This window comes from Thermobia domestica, chromosome 18, assembly GCF_964235325.1.
Source record: "Thermobia domestica chromosome 18, izTheDome1.hap1.1, whole genome shotgun sequence".
NCBI lineage: Eukaryota > Metazoa > Arthropoda > Insecta > Zygentoma > Lepismatidae > Thermobia > Thermobia domestica.
In genome coordinates, this window is record NC_137471.1 from 77,913,886 (window position 1) to 77,932,464 (window position 18,579).

Consider the following 18,579-nt stretch of genomic DNA (forward strand, 5'->3'; position numbering starts at 1 on the left):
TAATACATAAGAGACAATATTTTATTTTTTTCTTCATAGTATTTCGTATATGAACACCCTAATTCAAATATAATGCTATGAAAATCTACAGCCTCGCCCTTGAAACAATATGAGTCAATTTTCTTTTCGTGCGAGAACAAATTCTTCCTACTTTTTGTGTGTACAGCGCGCATATTCGGCACAGAGCTTACAGCTGGAGTGATGTGTTCTCTCAATTTATATGAAAACCTCAAGAGGTAGTAGATTTTTACTTGCGCACTGTTTTAGTGGCGTCAGATTACAAAGGAGGTGGAATTTATTCTTGCGATGCATAATTAACGGCAGAAAACCGCTTCTCGCTTATCTGTTATTGTTTTAGCTCTATATCGATCAACGCCCACTTCCAGTTTGTGTATAAAGTTGAGTTGATTTTAAGGTCTCTTTCAGCGGCGAGGCTATATGAGACGGGTCCTACTGATTAACGTTGAATCCCAAATGCAGTCCATTCTGAATATTGAGTTTCGAGAGAAAATGGTGAAATTGATTTTAAAAACCCTTTCCGCTACCTCGTATAGTCTTTGCTCTATGTAGATCAATAACAAAACCGGAAGTTGCACTGGATTTTATATCACTACGGATTTTAATAGTTAAGGATGGAGTTGAAATGTATTTTTTAAGACGGTTAATTGATTGCAAGAAACCGCTTTCCGCTATCTATTACCGTTTTTGCTCTATAGTGATCCACATTTGAAACCGGAAATGGTTGACTTTTTACCACTTCCGGTAAGTGGATCACCTCCATCAACAAACAGAACTCCTAACTTTTGACACTCTACACCTAATTTATTTATTTATTTATTTAAAATTATAAATAAATAATAAATAAATAAATAAATTGATGGTGATCTATTAAGTAGTTCCGGAGATTTTGTGTTTCCCGGCCGGCCGGACACACGGACGGACATGGTAAAATGGTAAATATAAACTAATTTTGGTTGGTAAACTAAACTCCTGGAAAATTGAGTTTATTCTTCATTCACTTCTCCATTAAGAATATCTTCCTTCTGACGAGAAACATTCTTTAGTTTTAGTGAACTTAACAAAATTTGCTAGGTAGATTCGCTTAACAAGGTCCGTTTCGCTAGGTAGAATATTTTTAAAAACATATCATTTCAGGAAAAGAAAAGATATAATATCCTGTTTGTTTAATTGCATCAATTTTTCCCTTGCTAATTCCCTCTCTGTCTTACGTTTCTATCCGTTAGGAAGTGGGGCAGAGGGTAGGATAGGATTTAGGGATAGGGAGGAAGTCATACATATCCATTCACAATTCACAAACAGTATTACGAAGCTTGTTATCGCCATTGTTTCTGTGTGGAGTGAGAACACACTGTCATGAAATGTGCAAATGTAAGGACACAATTATTAAACTGTAGGAATGCTGTTGTTAAAATTTGTGTTTTTCATTCATAGCTAGATCTATTTGCACACAGTGTGATAATGATTTGTGCAACGATTAAAGTGCTGTGTGAATATATATCACTATTCTGAAGATTGTTTACTTCACGCCTTTCTCATTTTTTTCTAACAAAGGAACATTTTCTATTGATAGTAGCATTGCCCAATCAAACAATGCGCAGTCAATAGAATAGTGAAGAAAAATTTTACGGACCGACACCCAGAAACACAGGAGATACAGAGGAAAGAAGGATCTAGAACCATGTGAAGATAGCAATGCAAAAGATACACTGACACAGAAAGAACTTCAAAATGAATAACGTAATCAAACTGGCATTTACACAGCAGTATAGTAAGCAAACATTGTACCCACAGACATGCTCAATAACGTCATATGTAATGCAATGTTGCCAACTGAGCACAAAGTGAAGTTTTGTTAAATACCACAAAATACAAATTATAACATCTAAAAATCTCATTAGGAACAGAACCATATCTGTGAAGTCTTAACGATGAAGTGATACCTATGAAGTACGAAAACAAGGGTCGAAGCAGTTTTCCCCAAGTGGAAAATCATAATAGTATCAAACACAACATACAAAACTGAAATGATGCATGCTCTTGGATTGACAATTGATAAAGAGGCTCACGTTTCTGATGCACGTAATGTTGTAGCACCTTACACATTATTGGTAGTCAATTTGTCAGTGTTGCTGTTGATAAAGCGCTCCGAGCGAGCCTGAGGATCACTTAGTCATCCAAGAGTATGGATCATTTCAGCTTGTGTACTGTTTTATTTTTATTTATTTTTTGGGGGGGCACTATTCTGACATTTTCCTTTCGCAACAGTGCATACTTCAGTGATTATATTCTTGTTTGTGGTCTCATATTTTTGTTTCAACTAGTTCCAATCGAGTACTGTATGTACTCTTCTACATCCAAGATTCATATAGGAATTTATATAGCCCTGACCTCAAACGTTGACAACACTGTACATCAAGACTTCACAGGCATGTTTCTACTCCTAATTAAATTTTCTAGATGTTATAATTTGTGATCTGTGCCATTTTACAAAATTTCAATTTGTGCTCAGTTAGCAACACTGTATTAAATATGATGTAATTGAGCATGTCTGTGGGTACAACGTTTGCTTACTATACTGTTGTGTAACTGCCATTTTGATTGCTTTAATCATTTTGAAGTTCTTTCTGTGTCAGTGTTATCTTTTGCATTGCTATCTTCACATGATTCTAGATCCTTCTTTCCTATGTATCTCCTGTGTTTCTGGGAGTCGGCCCGTAAAACTTTGGATTTTTCACTTTTCTTCACTCCTCTATCGACTGTGCATTGTTTGATTGGGCAACGCTACTATCAATATAAGATGTTCCCTTGTAAGTAATGAGAGCAATACGACAAATTTTGAAAGCCTTTGTTACGTTGACAAGCTCATGTACCTTTGTAACATGTGACATCAAGTTCGATTCCCGGGAAGGGTACAGATAGGGAGCGTTACCTCTGGTGCGTAGGGTCCCCGACCAAGTACGTTTGCGGTGGACAACGCCGTATCCGTCGGTTTTCTCAAGGTACTTCTGTTTCCCCCACTTTCTCATTCCACCAATTCTTCCATTATCATTCATTTGCCTTATTCATCTTCTTCCTTTGCTTAATAGGCATAAACGTGGAACTTTAAACTAAAATATTTCATTTCAAGGGACAGATTTTTCTCTGATCGTTGACCCAATATCGTAAGATTTAAAAAAAAAAAATATAATAATATCTGAATTAAGAACTAGTGAACTGCAGTCCAAGAAGCCAGAAATAATGAAGGTGGCAACCGGCCAAGCAGAAGCGTCATGTAGGAAAGGCAGGTAGGCAATTACCCTTTACAACTGAGCTTTACAAATAGATATGTTTTAATCAATTGTATACTGATATACTAGGAAAAAACTTGAAATTCTTATTTCAGTTGATAATTTTCGACCCCTCCAGCAAAATCTGAAATAACACTATTGCGATCAAGCATCATCCAGCATTTTATGGACTGAAGTTTAGCACAATTTAGTCTTAGTATTACCATGTAATACTCATGAACAATATAACAGTTGAATAGTAGAAACTTGCAGTCTCAGAACCATAGGGAGACATCATCCGCCTTATGCAGAGTCGTTTTAACGCATGATTAGCGTCATACTAAAAGTCTGACTACTGCAGGAAACATATTTTAGTCGTACTCTTTAGTATGGCACTAATCACGTGTCAGAACGATTCTGTAAAGCCCCATATGTCTAGAGACAATATCAACCACTGTATTATATTATCCATATGAAACAGTTTCCTCTAAAACTTTCTCAGATGTGGAGCAGATCACAAAGTTCTTGACTAGTGACCTGTAAACAGTCTTACCATTGAATCACAAACCCGGAGTGACTCGCAACTCGGTATGACTCATGACCCGAAGTGATCTTGATATACCCACAGACGATGAAGGTCATAGAAAATATGAATAAAGCTGCTAATGTAAATCTAACAATAACGATTCTCTCTTCTCCCTCTGTCTCTCTACTTACTGAATCTATAAATTTCTTTCTTTTTTTATGTGAGTCTATGTATGTCAAAACTTACACTAGAAGATACCTGTAAGGTATATCAGAGTATGAGAACATGAGAATCACAAAAAAGAAAAGACATATGTGCTTCTTGCGAGGGATTGTCAAAATTTAATGGAGCAAATCTGTAAAACTTGTCGTAGAATAGAAGAGATACCGCTGAGCTCAGAGTTTTGTTAAATTTATCTGTATAGTCTGTGTTTAAAACCACTCTTTCTCTTTATCAGTATGGAAAGGCGAATAAAGATGAAATTATATTACAAACAGTCAAGACATAAAACCTTGGTTGAGATATATTACTCGGAAACCAAACACATGAATATTCGAGGTGAGTAGTAAATATCATTAGGGGCGGGTTTACCAGTTGATTCACTACGCCTGAGGCTTGGGGCACACACGTTGAACGAAAATTTAATAAGTAAGAAGAAAAAACTGCAAAAGTTTAATAATAATAATAATAATAATAATAATAATAATAATAATAATAATAATAATAATAATACATAATTAAGAGTAAAGACCCTTCAATTAATAATTCCTTTAACGAATCTATTGCCTTCAGTCATTGATAGTTCTGCGTATGTGTGCCTCACAATACCATATCATACCAAAATTCATAAACTAAATATCAGAATGTTTAAGCAAAAGTACGCAAGTAAGCAAAAAAGTTTATTATTTTTTTCTTATTTTGTATTGTGGTAAAAATTTTGTTGTATAAAACGTCAAAATTCACCACCAGAAATTTCTATGGTCGACTTTAGACGCTATCAAATCGCAAGCAAACCACGCTTCTATCGCATGGGTGAAAATTCGGTCTAACTCTCACCAAAATTCGCTCTTGACAGTGTTATGAAATTTTATGATTTCGTAAAGAAAAGGTCACGAAATTTCATTTTGGAATTTTAGTAGACACCCTGAAATAGTAGATTGACGGCTCTGTTACTCTTGTTGCTGTCCATTCTGTCCATGAAGATTAGATTCTGAATGAAAATGGAAATGTGAGTAAAGGCCTAAATAGGTTACTGCTATATGAAGGTGGAAAATTTCGTATGCTGCTTTTATGGCATGTGTAAGAATAGCTTCTCGTTGAAATGGAAACACATTTTGAAGTACTAATGTAATAAATTGAAAGATGTTTGCTACAGTTGGAGAAGATAGAAGCAAAGTTTGAATTCCTGTTGAGATATTGGTTAAGTGGAAGAAGTGTGGAGGCAGAGATTTAGGTTTATTCTTACATTGGTAAGAGTAAGTAGGATGATTGCCAATGCAAATGTTGCAGACAGAAAGTCACATATTATCTTGGGGGAGCGCGTGTTCCGCTTGTGGATCCGCCACTGGTCAAAAATTCAGCAAATGTCCAATACATAGAGGTTAATACACTGGCGTCTCTGGTATGTAAAATTTGGGGGGAGGGGCATCAAAGAAAGTGATTTAAATGTTATTACTTAGCCCAACCTGTTTATTATCTGCGATTCCATTTGTAACCTTTCTGATTACCTTCACGATTATCAAGAACTGTTATAATCGTTTCACAGCCTGAACATTATATTCCAAATACATATTATTATTATTATTTATATGTTATTCTGTCGATACTAAATAAATTAAATTAGAATAAAATATTGAATATTTTGTACTTCAAAATATTGGGGGACGCGTTTCCCTCATCTCCCACCAGAGACGCCCGTGAGTTAATAATAAAGGTATACGAATAACGTTGTTTCATTGCAGCCAAGTTCCAAGATGTCTTCAGGTACCCAACAGTGGCGTTTCCTGACGTGGATATTAGGGCGTTGGCAGGAAAGGGAAAATATATTAACCCTCACAGCCATAGGTGAAGTTAGAGGAGGACCCCCTCTCCTCATGATCAAAGATGAGCCCACCCACATTTCTTTTACTGATCGAAAATAATGTGATCAATTTACCTCAATTTAAGTATAACTATTTTAGTGGCATATGTATTCAACATACTAGTATTTAATAGTGACTATACTTTACCCATGAGCTCCCTCGTGGCTAAGCGGTTACCGTACGCGCCTTTGGCGCGGGAGAGCCGGGTTCGATTCTCGGCGGGAGCTCGTGTGGCTCGGATTCTACGTTAATCAGTAGGTCCACGTCTCATATAGCCTCGCCGCTGAACGGGACGCTAAACTAAAATCAAATCAACTCAAACTTTGCCCATCCATCAATTTCTTGCGTGGAAGTTCTCCAATTTTCGAAAGTAAGGAAACCATGACCGTCCCCCCATAATATCCTAGTTACTCCAACCTATAAATAGCAATTTTCTTCTAACAATTTAGTCTGCTAATTATAAAGATGAATCAAGGAGAATGTTATTACGTAAGGAATACATTTAATTATAATAATTATATAAGTAAATATACCCTCAAAATATGAAACTGAGAATCAAAAACAAGCAAGTATTTACTTACAATTAAATTAATTCCAGCTCGAGTCGTCTTTCTTTGCGTAGAAACCTCTGGATTACTGCTTTAGAAACAGTTAACAGGAGGCCCGAAACCGTAAGTTTTGAGGATGACCCACTAACGACAAAGTAAACGGAAATTAGGTAAGAAAAAGGCAGAATGGAAAACCGTTCTGTAGTTTAACGTCCAGGCTTTTTTTCATCAACTGACCCTTCAAACACAACTTTATTGGATCGAGAGAAAAGTGATGTATCTTTTCATCGTATTTAGCAAGAAGTCGATTGTACCCTTAACTTATGAATTGAACGATATGTTTAACAATGAAGAAAGTGCGTAGATCATACCCCCCCCCTCAAAAAAAATGTATTCCGTATTTCTATAAAATATCTGTACATCCACATAGCCTATAAATCTACAGACTTGGCAACGCTTGAGACAAGCACGTTGACTTTCTAAACAACGCCTTGGATCACAGAAGCACAAGGTCAGAAACACGAAGCGCATGCCCAATATGAGTCTTCTAAAGCAGTGAAAATTCAGCCAAAGCCTATATCCTTTGTCTGTGGCCAAAGCATTGTGAACGACTTACTCGCAGAGGTGCCTCCTCAAAACATGACGGAGTTCGCACAGTACTCTGTTCTTCTGCACTTCAACAGTTGATTCTGTCTCATTGAAAATTAAAAAAAAAAAAGTCCCTAGTTCTGACGATCCGTTTAATTAAATTAAAATACTCTTTTCTTCATCTTTCGTTGAGCGTTAACATACGACTTAAACACCCAGGGAAGACGCTGCTGGTAGCCAACTTTACAAAGTAATATGTCTTATGAGGGAATGAAAGTTTTACTAAAATAATGCGAAGATAGACAGATGGCCAACTAACAGAGTAATAAATAATACATGTTTTATGAGAGAATACAGGTTTTAGTAAAATAATGCCAAGTTACACAGGTGGTCAACTTAGGAAGTGTGACCAACTTAACCTTTTTTTTTTTTTTTTTTGTAATGCAGCTTTCTAGAATGAATTAATATCGTAATTTGGTATCACTGTGTTTATCACAATGTTTAATATGCTGATTCTACTATGTCACTCATTAAGTGAATAAAATGAAATTTACTCGTAAGTAATACAGAAATTTCCCTGTTCTTTATATCATAAAGAAGATGGCCCTCGTTAACTCTATTGCATCAGAATTCACTTCTACTAGATACGATAGCAGAGATGATGTGGCAGATGGTATGTTCGACCCAAGACCATGTGAATGTGCGGTAAATAATATCAAATCCGTACGTTTTCAAGAGTTCTCCTACTTTATCCTTTTTCTTCATTCCATCATCATTCACCTTCTTTCATCATCTGTCGCTTTATCCTATCACATAAATGCAAGACGGCTTTAAACTAAAAGATTTCCTTTCGTTTCTTTCAGCCATACTATTGCCCTTAGGACTCCTGGCTACATTGTGTGTGATTCTAGGAATCTTTTATGAATGGCTTCTCCTTCGACCTAGCATTATCCACAGGCCAAACGCTTCCTATGATTTCGTAATTGGTAAGTTAACAATTGTATTTGGTTTATAATTGTTAATTTCATTGCGTGATAATATAAAATCATACGTGATATTCAAAATTAAAGTAATTGTTGTAAAATAATCATTTTGTTGCTAATTTACTGCCGAGTGATTGGATTGATTTTCGTTCAGTTTTCTATAAATGAAAAAATAATATTGTAACACACGTTAATATGATTTCTTTCACCGTAGCTCTTTTTTTAAACTACTTTTAGGATAATGGAAAAACGGGATTGATATACTGTGAGAATGGATTCATTTGAGAATGTATTCCTTTTCAAAACCAAAGTTATATGAGACTGAGGCTAAAGGGTATTTTCAAAAGCTTCCTGCCTGTCACTGAATTATCCTTCCGTTCACAGCCGTGTCTCGGGGGGGGGGAGCGAGCGGGGCGACGGCCCCGGGCGCCGAACTAAGGGGGCGAAAAAATCGGGAGAAAAGAGAAGAAAGATAGGAAAAATTACTTGGAATATATGTATGGGGCGCCGTCGTATACTGTCGCCCCGGGCGCTGATTTTCCACGGCACGGCACTGATGCCATTGGTAATACTAATAAGTCGATCGTTCATTGCATGGCATACAAAGTGTATTAAAAAATAAACCGAACTTTTGAAATAGCGCATCAACTGGCAGAGAAGCGCGCTGCGGCTATTGTTCGCATCTAGCGGTAGGTTTAGACACCTCGTTTCGCTATGGCCATTAATCGCCGAATTATAGCCACTGAAGTGAGCATCTGCACAAGCTGTTCGTCGGATTAATTATTAAGTGACAAAGAAAGCGCTTGCAGAACAGCATGTGTGTGAAATTTTATTACAGACTTGGCAAAACATTTACACAGACATTTTAATTGCTTTTCAATTCATTCAAAGTCTTCTGCCTCCACCCCTTCAAAAACACGCATGAGTCGGTCAAAGATCAAGATGATGTTCGTTGTATTTCTTGATTGGAAAGGCATTGTCCAAAATGGATTTATATTACATGGTGAGATGGTAAACAAACAGTTTTACCAGGACATATTAGCACTGTTGAGATGAACGCAGGAGAACGCCTCAATTGTAGGAAAACAAGACTTGGATGGTGCACCATGTCAATGTGCCTACTCACGCTTCGCGCCTTATCCGCAGTTATCTGTAGGGATGCGCACAAGTCGAGTCGAGTCGAGATATAAGCCTGTCTTGACTCGACTCGAAAATATGTTTTTGTCTCGACTCGACAGTTTCTGTCTCTACTCGACTCGAATTCCAGACGACACGTCTCGAAATTCGAGTCGAGACAAAATATATGAGTTAAAATATACGCACACATCGGCCATAACATTAAACTACTTACCTAATTGTCAGTATCTCCACCTTTGGTACGGATAACAACGGCGACGCGTCTTGGCATGGACGCAATGATCCTTGGTAGGTCGCTGGAGAGAGTTGACACCACATGTGCACCCACAGATTACCTAATGTCCGTAAATTCCGGGGAGGGGCCGATGCGCTCTGACGTCACGTTTAATCACATCCCAGATGTGTTCCATTGGGTTCAGATCCAGCAAATTGGGGACCAGCACCACTTGGAACTCGCCCCTGTGTTCCTCGAACCACTCCATCACACTCCTGGCCTTGTGACATGGTGCATTATCTTGTCGAAAAATGCACTACCGTTGGGAAACATGGTCGTCATGAAGGTGTGTACATAGTCTGGAAGCAGTGTACGATACGCCTCGGCCGTTGTGGTGCCTTGCTCGAGCTCCACTAGACACATGGATGCTCACTGGAATTGGTTTCAAGGCTGTTTCTGAGTGAATACTTTCTTCAAAAAAAAATATTAAAAATTATAGAAAGATTTTCGAGACATTCGAGTCGAGTTGAGATTTTTACGAAGTCTTGACTCGAAAGTTCGAGTCGAGAAATACGTTTGTCTGGACTCGTCTCGAATTTTACAAAGTGTGTCTCGACTCGAATTCGAATCGAGCCGAGTCGAGATTCGAGACATGTCTTGACTCGTGCGCATCCTTAGTTATCTTGAAAAATGTCAGGTTCCTGTGTGGCCCATCGACTCTATTCTCCAGACCTAGCACCAGCAGACATTTTCCTGTTTCCCAAACAAAATCAATTTGAAAGAACGTCTTTAAAAAAATATATCAAAGAGGAGATTCAGGACAATGCAGCAAGAGACCTTCGGACCATCCCAGAAAGTGCATTCCAGGAGGCTTTCCAAAAATGGAAGAAAACTTTAGAACTGTGTATTGCCAATAGACGGGACTACTTTGACGGGGATAGTGCTTAGAGTGTTGTACAATGAGCAATAAACATGTTATAGCAAAAGTTCGATTTCTTTTTGAACATACCCGGTATAGTGTCATTTATAAAAGAAATTATGTATACGTTTTAATTGTTTAGTTGCGTCGATTCGTTGGAGCCCGTCATTTGAATAAGTTGTTGTGCGTTGCGTTTGCCTACTGCATGGCAATGCTCTAGTCCACACAGCTGCTATTGCCAAAGCTGCAGTGCTAAATCTGGCTGTAGTGTGGATGCCGAATCTTCTCGAAGCCACAGTCTTTCACTGCAGTCTTTGTATATCAAGCGAGTGGACTGGAGCATTGTGATGCAGTAAGCGACCTAACGCACAGCGACCGATTCGAGCGTCTTCCTCGAACGAAATAACACAGCTACACAGTTGAAACTTATATAACATTTCTTCCATAGATGGCGCTATATGTCATGAATGGCTTATAAGTGACATGGATTTCAGTATTAGTCCGGAAGCTTTTGGAGATACCTTCTTACTATCCAGAGTCTGATCCAAAGCACTACTTAGGTTTGTATCAGAGGAAAGTACAAGGACCCCTCACCGCAATTCAACCAGAGCCAAGCACACTAAAAACTTTGGATTCATAGTAGGTTAATAGGTACAAAAGGGAACGGATCCACCAGTGCAGTAGCAAGGGATAAAAGAAGGAATCGAAGGAAGTAGACGGAGGGGTGAAAGTATAACGGAAAGAAAAGTAGAGATGAGAGAAAAGAAGCAAAGGATTTTTCTTTCTTCATTCTTCTTCATTCTTAGATAAAGTGACTTGATGGATGAATGCGATAAATAATACATTAAATGGATACGGATTCCTTTCAATATACGACAAAATATCTTGATCGGTATTTGAAAACCTGAATTTTTCGTTTTATTTAATCATAAACAAACCATTACTTAAATAAATAATAAACACTTCTGACCAGAGTATATACACTTGTTTATTAAAAACTAAATTCCAGTGTAACAGTTTCGACAACTTAACGTTGTCTTCATCAGAGTTAGTGTCTGATGAAGACAACGTTAAGTTGTCGAAACTGTTACACTGGAATTTAGTTTTTAATAAACAAGTGTATATACTCTGGTCAGAAGTGTTTATTATTTCTTTAGTGAGTTCCAGAGTCGTGATGGATAGAATTACTTAAATATTGGAAATTTAAATATTTGAATGTAGCTATCTAATGCAGAAGGTTTAATACCTCTGATGTAGAATAGAATCCAACTATAAACGTGTCAATTTATTTATTTTTAATGTAGTGGGAGCAGGGACAGCAGGATGTGTGTTGGCTGCGATTCTAAGTGAAAACCCTGAAAACAGCGTCTTTCTGATAGAAGCTGAAGGAGAATTTGGTTAGTTATCTAAAGTACCCTTCGCTGCACCACTTTTACAATGGTCTGAAAATGATTGGAAATATCGCACGAAGCCTCAAGTCAACTCTTCGTGGGGTCTTTCCAATAATGTAAGTACATTTCCTTCATCATTAATATTAATAGTATTTCAGTACAAAAAGTATAAACGGTTAAGAATTTGGTCTTCTGTGAAATGTTCGCGAAGAATCTTCTGTACGTTACTTGGCACATGTGGCGTCGCTTCGTCCTGCATTAAAACGGTTGACTCGAGATACCTGCGTAGGTGCAACTGTGAAATAAGAAATGTGATCAGCATGTTGGCATGTCTCTGCGAAGTGATGGACGTTGTTATTGGCCCATTTGGACCATTGTCTTCAAAGAAGTATGGTCCGAAGATAAACTGGGCAGTAAACCCACACCACTCAGTAACTTTAGGTGAATGCAGGGTACTTCATGTATTTCATACGGGTTTTCACTAGCTCGTATGCGGCACTTGTGGATGTTCACAGTCCCGTGAAAGTAAAATTGAGCCTCATCACTCCATAGAATATTCCACGGCCAAGTATTGTCCAGTTCCATGTGTGCACGAAATGTCAAGGCAAATTTCATACGAGCATCGGTATCTGCGGGACGCAATTAATGGTTTATTGTGGACATTACAAGGGCCGTGCCGTGGAGGGGCGAGCGGGGCGACGGCCCCGGGCGCCGAAGTAAGGGGGCGAAAATTCGGGAGAAAAAGGAAAAAGAGGAAAAATTACTTGGAATATATGTATGGGGCGCCGTCGTATACTCTCGCCCCGGGCGCTGATTTTCCACGACACGGTCCTGCTTGTAAGGATACCAGTGCAGCACTTCGCAGAGAATTTTCCACACAGTTTCCACATGTCCGTATGTTTTGTCACTGTCTTCTCACTTACTATGCTACTGTTACACACGGATTTCTCTACGACGGCAGTAGCAACATTTTTTGCTTCTTTCTGTGTTACACTCTTACGACCTCTTCCTGGTCTCAACTCTAACATGCCGGTCTACTCAATCTTTGTCATCCTTTTTTTTAAACACACATGGTGTAATGGAACTACAACGCAACCCCTTTCATCGCCGATATTCACGATTGGCACTAGCACCATTGTTCAACGTATAGTAAAGTTTCACTAACAAGGCTCTTTCTGGCAACGTCAGCAACATGGTTGCTCTCTTGGTACCCCATTCGTGACCTGGTCTTGCACTATACTACAACGCAGGTGTTTACTCACGCCTGCATGTGTTTCAGTGATACGGGTTCGAGCGCCACTACATGCCAGAAGTGAATTGCTATGACCTTGTAATGTCCAACTTTTGCTTCGTTTTTCTTCCCTACTCTACGTCTTGTGATCAACGGGCCCCGGGTTCGATTTCTGGTGAAGATACACGTGGGTTAGATCCCATGTTAAACTGTAGGTTTCGTCCGTAAAACATCATCATCTCATAAGAAAGCAATAGTAAACCACCATGGGTTCACCTTGACGTGCATATCATCATCTTCGTCCATAACACATCACTACACTATGGAGCTATTAATAGAACTACAAATCAATGTAACACGTCTCACGGGGGGGGGGGGGAATAATTACGGCCTTTCTTTCATTTAACATCAATAATGGCATTTGTCTTCCATACCGCACTTAACCGTACTTGGTACTGAACAGCAGTACAACAGCCTCTGGAGGCCAAATTTAAAGTAATTTGTTCCTGGAATTTTGGAGGGAGCTTGCAGTTTATGAGCATAGGACACACTAACATTTAACTTCGTTTTTATAAGATATCCCTCAATTTTAGGAGGATACTTCAGCCCCAAAGCCTCCCGGAACTCCGCCATGACCTATTAATAGGATTAGTATTCAATGCCACGAGACCCGCGGAGGAGGTCATTACAGCCTTTCATAGCTTCACTCGTGTCATTTTGCTTTGCTTCCACACTGCACTTATTTGGCATTGTACAGTTACCTCTGGCGGCGGAAATTGGAACTAATTGTTTTTTCTACACCAATCGCTTTTGTATGTTTCCAAATATACTCCTACCAAGGCCTGTGTGAAGTTGGTCCCCAAAAAGTTTGGGCTACACGAGATCTTTATTGGGCCAGAAAATACTTCATTTGGGCTGTTTGGGCTAACAACTTTTAATGTTTGGGCTACTCTGGAAACAAAGTTTGAGGGGCCAACTTCACGTTAACCCCCAAGTGTTGTGCCAGACGAGATTTTTGTTGGGCTGGATAGTACTTCGTTTGGGCTGATTGCGTCAGCAACTTTTAGCGTTTGGGCAATTATAGTTTCCGAAATATGGGCTATTAAACTTTTTGATAAGTGATTTTCCTGCTTCTTTTGCCGGGGCCAACTTCACTAATATGATATTTCTGACAAATACTTTTACTAATTAGAACTATTTTTTTCTTTTTCTTTTAGTTGTTTGAATGTTATTTATAATGGAGATGATACTTGTGCCAACTAATTTATGAGATTGATTAAGAAACCAGTACTATAAACCCAAATATACGATCTCTTTTTCGTCTTCATGTAATTCAATTTGGAAATCTTTTTCATAAGATTTTGTGTAATGCTGCCCAATATCCAGATATCAACATTTTAGTATTTCATTATCCGAAATCCGTTTTCGGTTCTAGACATTTCATTATCCGAAATTCTAATTTCGGTTTTCGACATTTCATTATCGGAAATCCGGATTTCGGTTTCAGTAGAAATTCTAAATCCGGATTTTGTGAATCTCAATTTTTTTTTTGACAGCGCTAATTTTGTGTAAGTGGTTATCAGCTTTAATCCCCTAAATTTATTTTACTGGAAAACAATTATTATCTTAATAAACTGTATAAAGCATTAGCTTTACAATTGCAATTGGTTATTGTACGATAAACTAACCTATGAATAAAACACCTGAAAATTTTATATACTTCTTACACAGCTGAATTGTGTCAAACCTTGAAGACTTATGTCCAAATAATTTTTATAACCATTCATTCTTTCCTTTCTTATTTAAGACTTTTGTGAATATGTGGCTAATATATACCTGTGTTTGATGCAGAAAGCTCCAGTCCAATGGAGTCTCAAGGAGCATACAGTCTTCTAACTAGTCTCCGTTATATTATTATTATTATTATTATTATTATTATTATTATTATTATTATTATTATTATTATTATTATTATTATAAACAATTGCTTGTAATTTTTAAGCCGAATACTCATCCACATTATATTATATATAGGGAAAGCAACAAGAAAGCAATATTTTTTCTCATTTCTTTTATTTCAAAAGAGCATATTTTCATGTTTCTAGGGAAGTACTTGAATCCCTCTGCTTCCCCTTGCTGCGCTTATGGCTGAAACTGAGGAAAAACGAAATACAAAATTATGAATTTGAAGTATAAAGTTTTTCTTTATTTTTCGTCTATTTATAAAAGTATCAACGTAGTGGGTCTTTTCTTGTGCTGGAGTCTTGGCAGTCTTGTTATTCTTGCACATTTAGTCTTGGCTTTGGTCTTGCATATGCGTCCTCGCTCCATGGCCGCAACTAGGCTGGGGCAACCCGGGCGATGTCCCTGCTCCAAGGCTATCAAGGTGCCCGCTGGTACGGTCGTGAATAAACGGGAGTCGTAATTATATGACCTACATTTTAATGGTTATGGGTGACCACTTCCAACCTCTGCCAAATGTAAATTTAGTACTATCGTAGAGATGAATAATGACGTAATTCTGTGTCAAAACCTCTGGCATAGTGTGTGGAAGATGCCAACATTGCATCTTTCTTCACCATTTAGCGCTCCACCCAAGTATAGTCCAAACAGTTTATAAGATAAAAATCCTCACCTATCAGATTAAAACCTATTATTTCCGGCAACCAAATATATGAAGGTCAAACCCTTTTTCAAATACAGCCCAAATCTTGAACTTTTTGTACACTGTTAGTCGACACAAAGTACTGTCAATTCCAATAAAAGTATTTGTCAGGAATATCATATTAGTGAAGTTGGCCCCGACAAAAGAAGCAGAAAATCACTGTTCAATAAGTTTAATAGCCCATATTTAGGAAACTATAATAGCCCAAACGCTAAAATTTGTTAACCCAATCAGCTCAAACGAAGTACTATCCAGCCCAATAAAAATCTCGTCTGGCCCAATCACTTGGGGGCTAATGTGAAGTTGGTACCTCAAAACTTTATGAAGGTCTAATTCTGTTTGAAATATAGCTCAAATCTTGAAAATTCCTAAACTGCTAGTCGATACAAAGTACTGTCAATTCCATTAAACGTATTTGTCAGAAATATCATATTAGTGAAGTTGGCCCCGACAAAAGAAGCAGGAAAATCACTTTTCAAAAAGTTTAATAGCCCAAATCTCGGAAACCATAATAGCCCAAACACTAGAACTTGCTCTCTCAATTACCCCAAACGAAATACTATCCCAATAAAATTTCCGTCAGGCCCAGTCACTTTGAGGGGCTTGAAGTTGGCCCCCCAAACTTCGTGAAGGTCTAACTATTTCAAATACAGCCCAAATCTTGAACTTTTCTACACTGTTAGACGATACAAAGTACTGTCAATTCCAATAAAAGTATTTGTCAGGAATATCATATTAGTGAAGTTGGCCCCGACAAAAGAAGCAGAAAATCACTTTTCAATAAGTTTAATAGCCCATATTTAGGAAACTACCGTATAATACCCCAAATGCTAAAATTTGCTAACCCAATCAGCCAAACAAAGTACTATCCAGCCCAGTAAAAATCTCGTTTGGCACGAACACTTGGGAAGCTAACGTGAAGTTGGACTGTCAAACTTTGTGAAGCTGTAGCTTTGTTTCCAGAGTACCCTAAACACTAAAACTTGCTAGCCCAAACAGCCCAAATGAAGTACTTTCTGGCCCAATAAAGATCTCGTGTAGCCCAAACGTTTGGGGGGTCAACTTCATACAGGCCCTACCAAGTTTGGTTGCGGTTGCATTCAGTCAAGTGGTTGCGTCTCCAGAGTTCTCTGAACAGCGATACTTATTTTAGAATAATCTTGTACTTTTAGAGATCGCGGAGATAAGCAATTAGTTATACATTACAGGGTTGGTATGTTTAAAACAAAATGTTTAAAACAAGTGTTTAAAACATATTTAAAACGTGGGCTGTTGTTTTATTCAGTTTGCTTTAAACGTATTAAACAAATTGTTTTAAACGTGTTTTTTTTTCGATGCTGGTTGGACATGTTTAAAAAAAGCAACTAAAATATCAGATTGAAGAAGCAAATTTAATTTTCTAACAAACAACCCATCCTCCGCAGGACTTGTGCATGGAGTAAATTATAAGCAGAGTTACATTCTTATTATAACAGCAATTATCGAACGAAATTCTACACATCAATGTGCGTATAACTAAACCAACAGAAATTCAAGTGAAGTATTTGAACATTTCTTAATTTCCAAGAATAACGGAGGTTAAAGACATTATACACTATTCTAAGATCCAAATTCACAACTTCAAAACTTAAGTATTTTTTGGTCACTATCATTTTCATAATAATGAACAGTTCTCACGTCATAAGCTAGAAGAAATACTCTGGCAAAAGCAGTACAAGTCATAAAGAACAGTGACTAGTTAACAAGGAGCAAATGACATATTTTTAACTAAACAGTTTTCAAGATACATCTCCATCTGCAACATGAATAGCTAACAACGGTTAGTGTCTGCATCATAACAACACAGTTAACCTTTAGACGCCCGCCAGGGATTTAACAAAATTGTAGACTCTCACGTTTGGGGCTCTGGTGACGCCCCTAATTATCACATAATCATGATTTATACACTGTTGGAAAGTTGAGTTGAGTTGATTTTAGTTTAGCGTCCCGTTCAGCAGCGAGGCTATATGAGACGTGGACCTACTGATTAACGTGGAATCCGAACGACATGAGCTCTCGCCGGAGACCATAGATTCCAGCGAGATAACATTCGTGAAATTCCCGCAGTATTCGTAGGAAAAACACAGTCATAAAAATAATTTTAAAATATGAAAATATTAACTTTGCGGAGCCCTGGCAACCCTTGCAGTCATCCTACACTGACAAAATGATGCTAATGTGTAGGGCACATACTTGTAGAGATGCCAAAAAGCCGGCTTTTTGGGGGGAAAAAACGAGAATTTTGGAAATTTTGGCTTTTTTCATTTTTATGATATTTCTGTTTAAATAGCTTTCTTATAGTATACTCTAAAGTTAAATAAAATTCCACGACCTAAATGCCATATTTCACTCTGGAATTCACCATCATGATGGATGGAGTACATGGTTTATGAATTAAAGTAAACTTAAAGTACGTAGTATTTGAGGGCAATTTTAGAAGCTATTTAACTTTATTTTAACTTCTGAATTATCGACATTTTTTTTCCTCTAGATCATTTCGTTTTAGTCATCCGTGTTTCACTTTTCAGAGCTTAGTACTCTAGCTTCTAGCACATAATTAAACTTAAGTTTTTCAATATATCCATCAGAGCGTGCGTTTTTCAATATATCTGTCAGAGCGTACTTCCACATTTCCGTTATACTGTAGCTGTGCAATGATTTAATTGTAATCTTCAGGACACAACCTTGAAAATCGTTTGATAGAAATAATCAGTATCGCATTTAGAAAAATATTTGGGAGGGTTTTTTTTCTGAATAATGTTTGGTTTTTCTAAAAATTTCTAACTTTTATTTAAGAGGAGCTTGAGTTTATGAGTACAGGCATAACCAATATTTCGTTAAATTTGTATATTCAGCTATAATCTTCCAGATACAACTTTGAAGACCATTTTATACTGATAATCAGTGGCGGATTTAGAAAAGTATTTTGGGAGAGGCTTTTCTTATTAATGCTTAGTTTTTTCTAAAAAT

At 37.6% G+C, this 18,579-nt stretch overlaps 1 long non-coding RNA gene across 2 annotated transcripts in view; it reads left to right on the top strand.

Moving 5' to 3' along the window:
* The window catches only part of LOC145675645 (uncharacterized), a 203,221-nt gene extending 191,438 nt beyond the window's left edge, over window positions 1-11,783 (top strand). For both annotated transcript variants that reach the window (XR_014129177.1, XR_014129176.1), the window contains exons 3-4: window positions 7,894-8,016; window positions 11,588-11,783. This is a non-coding gene — a long non-coding RNA (uncharacterized LOC145675645). The remainder of the gene's footprint in view (window positions 1-7,893; window positions 8,017-11,587) is intronic.
* The last annotated feature ends 6,796 nt before the right edge of the window (window positions 11,784-18,579 follow it).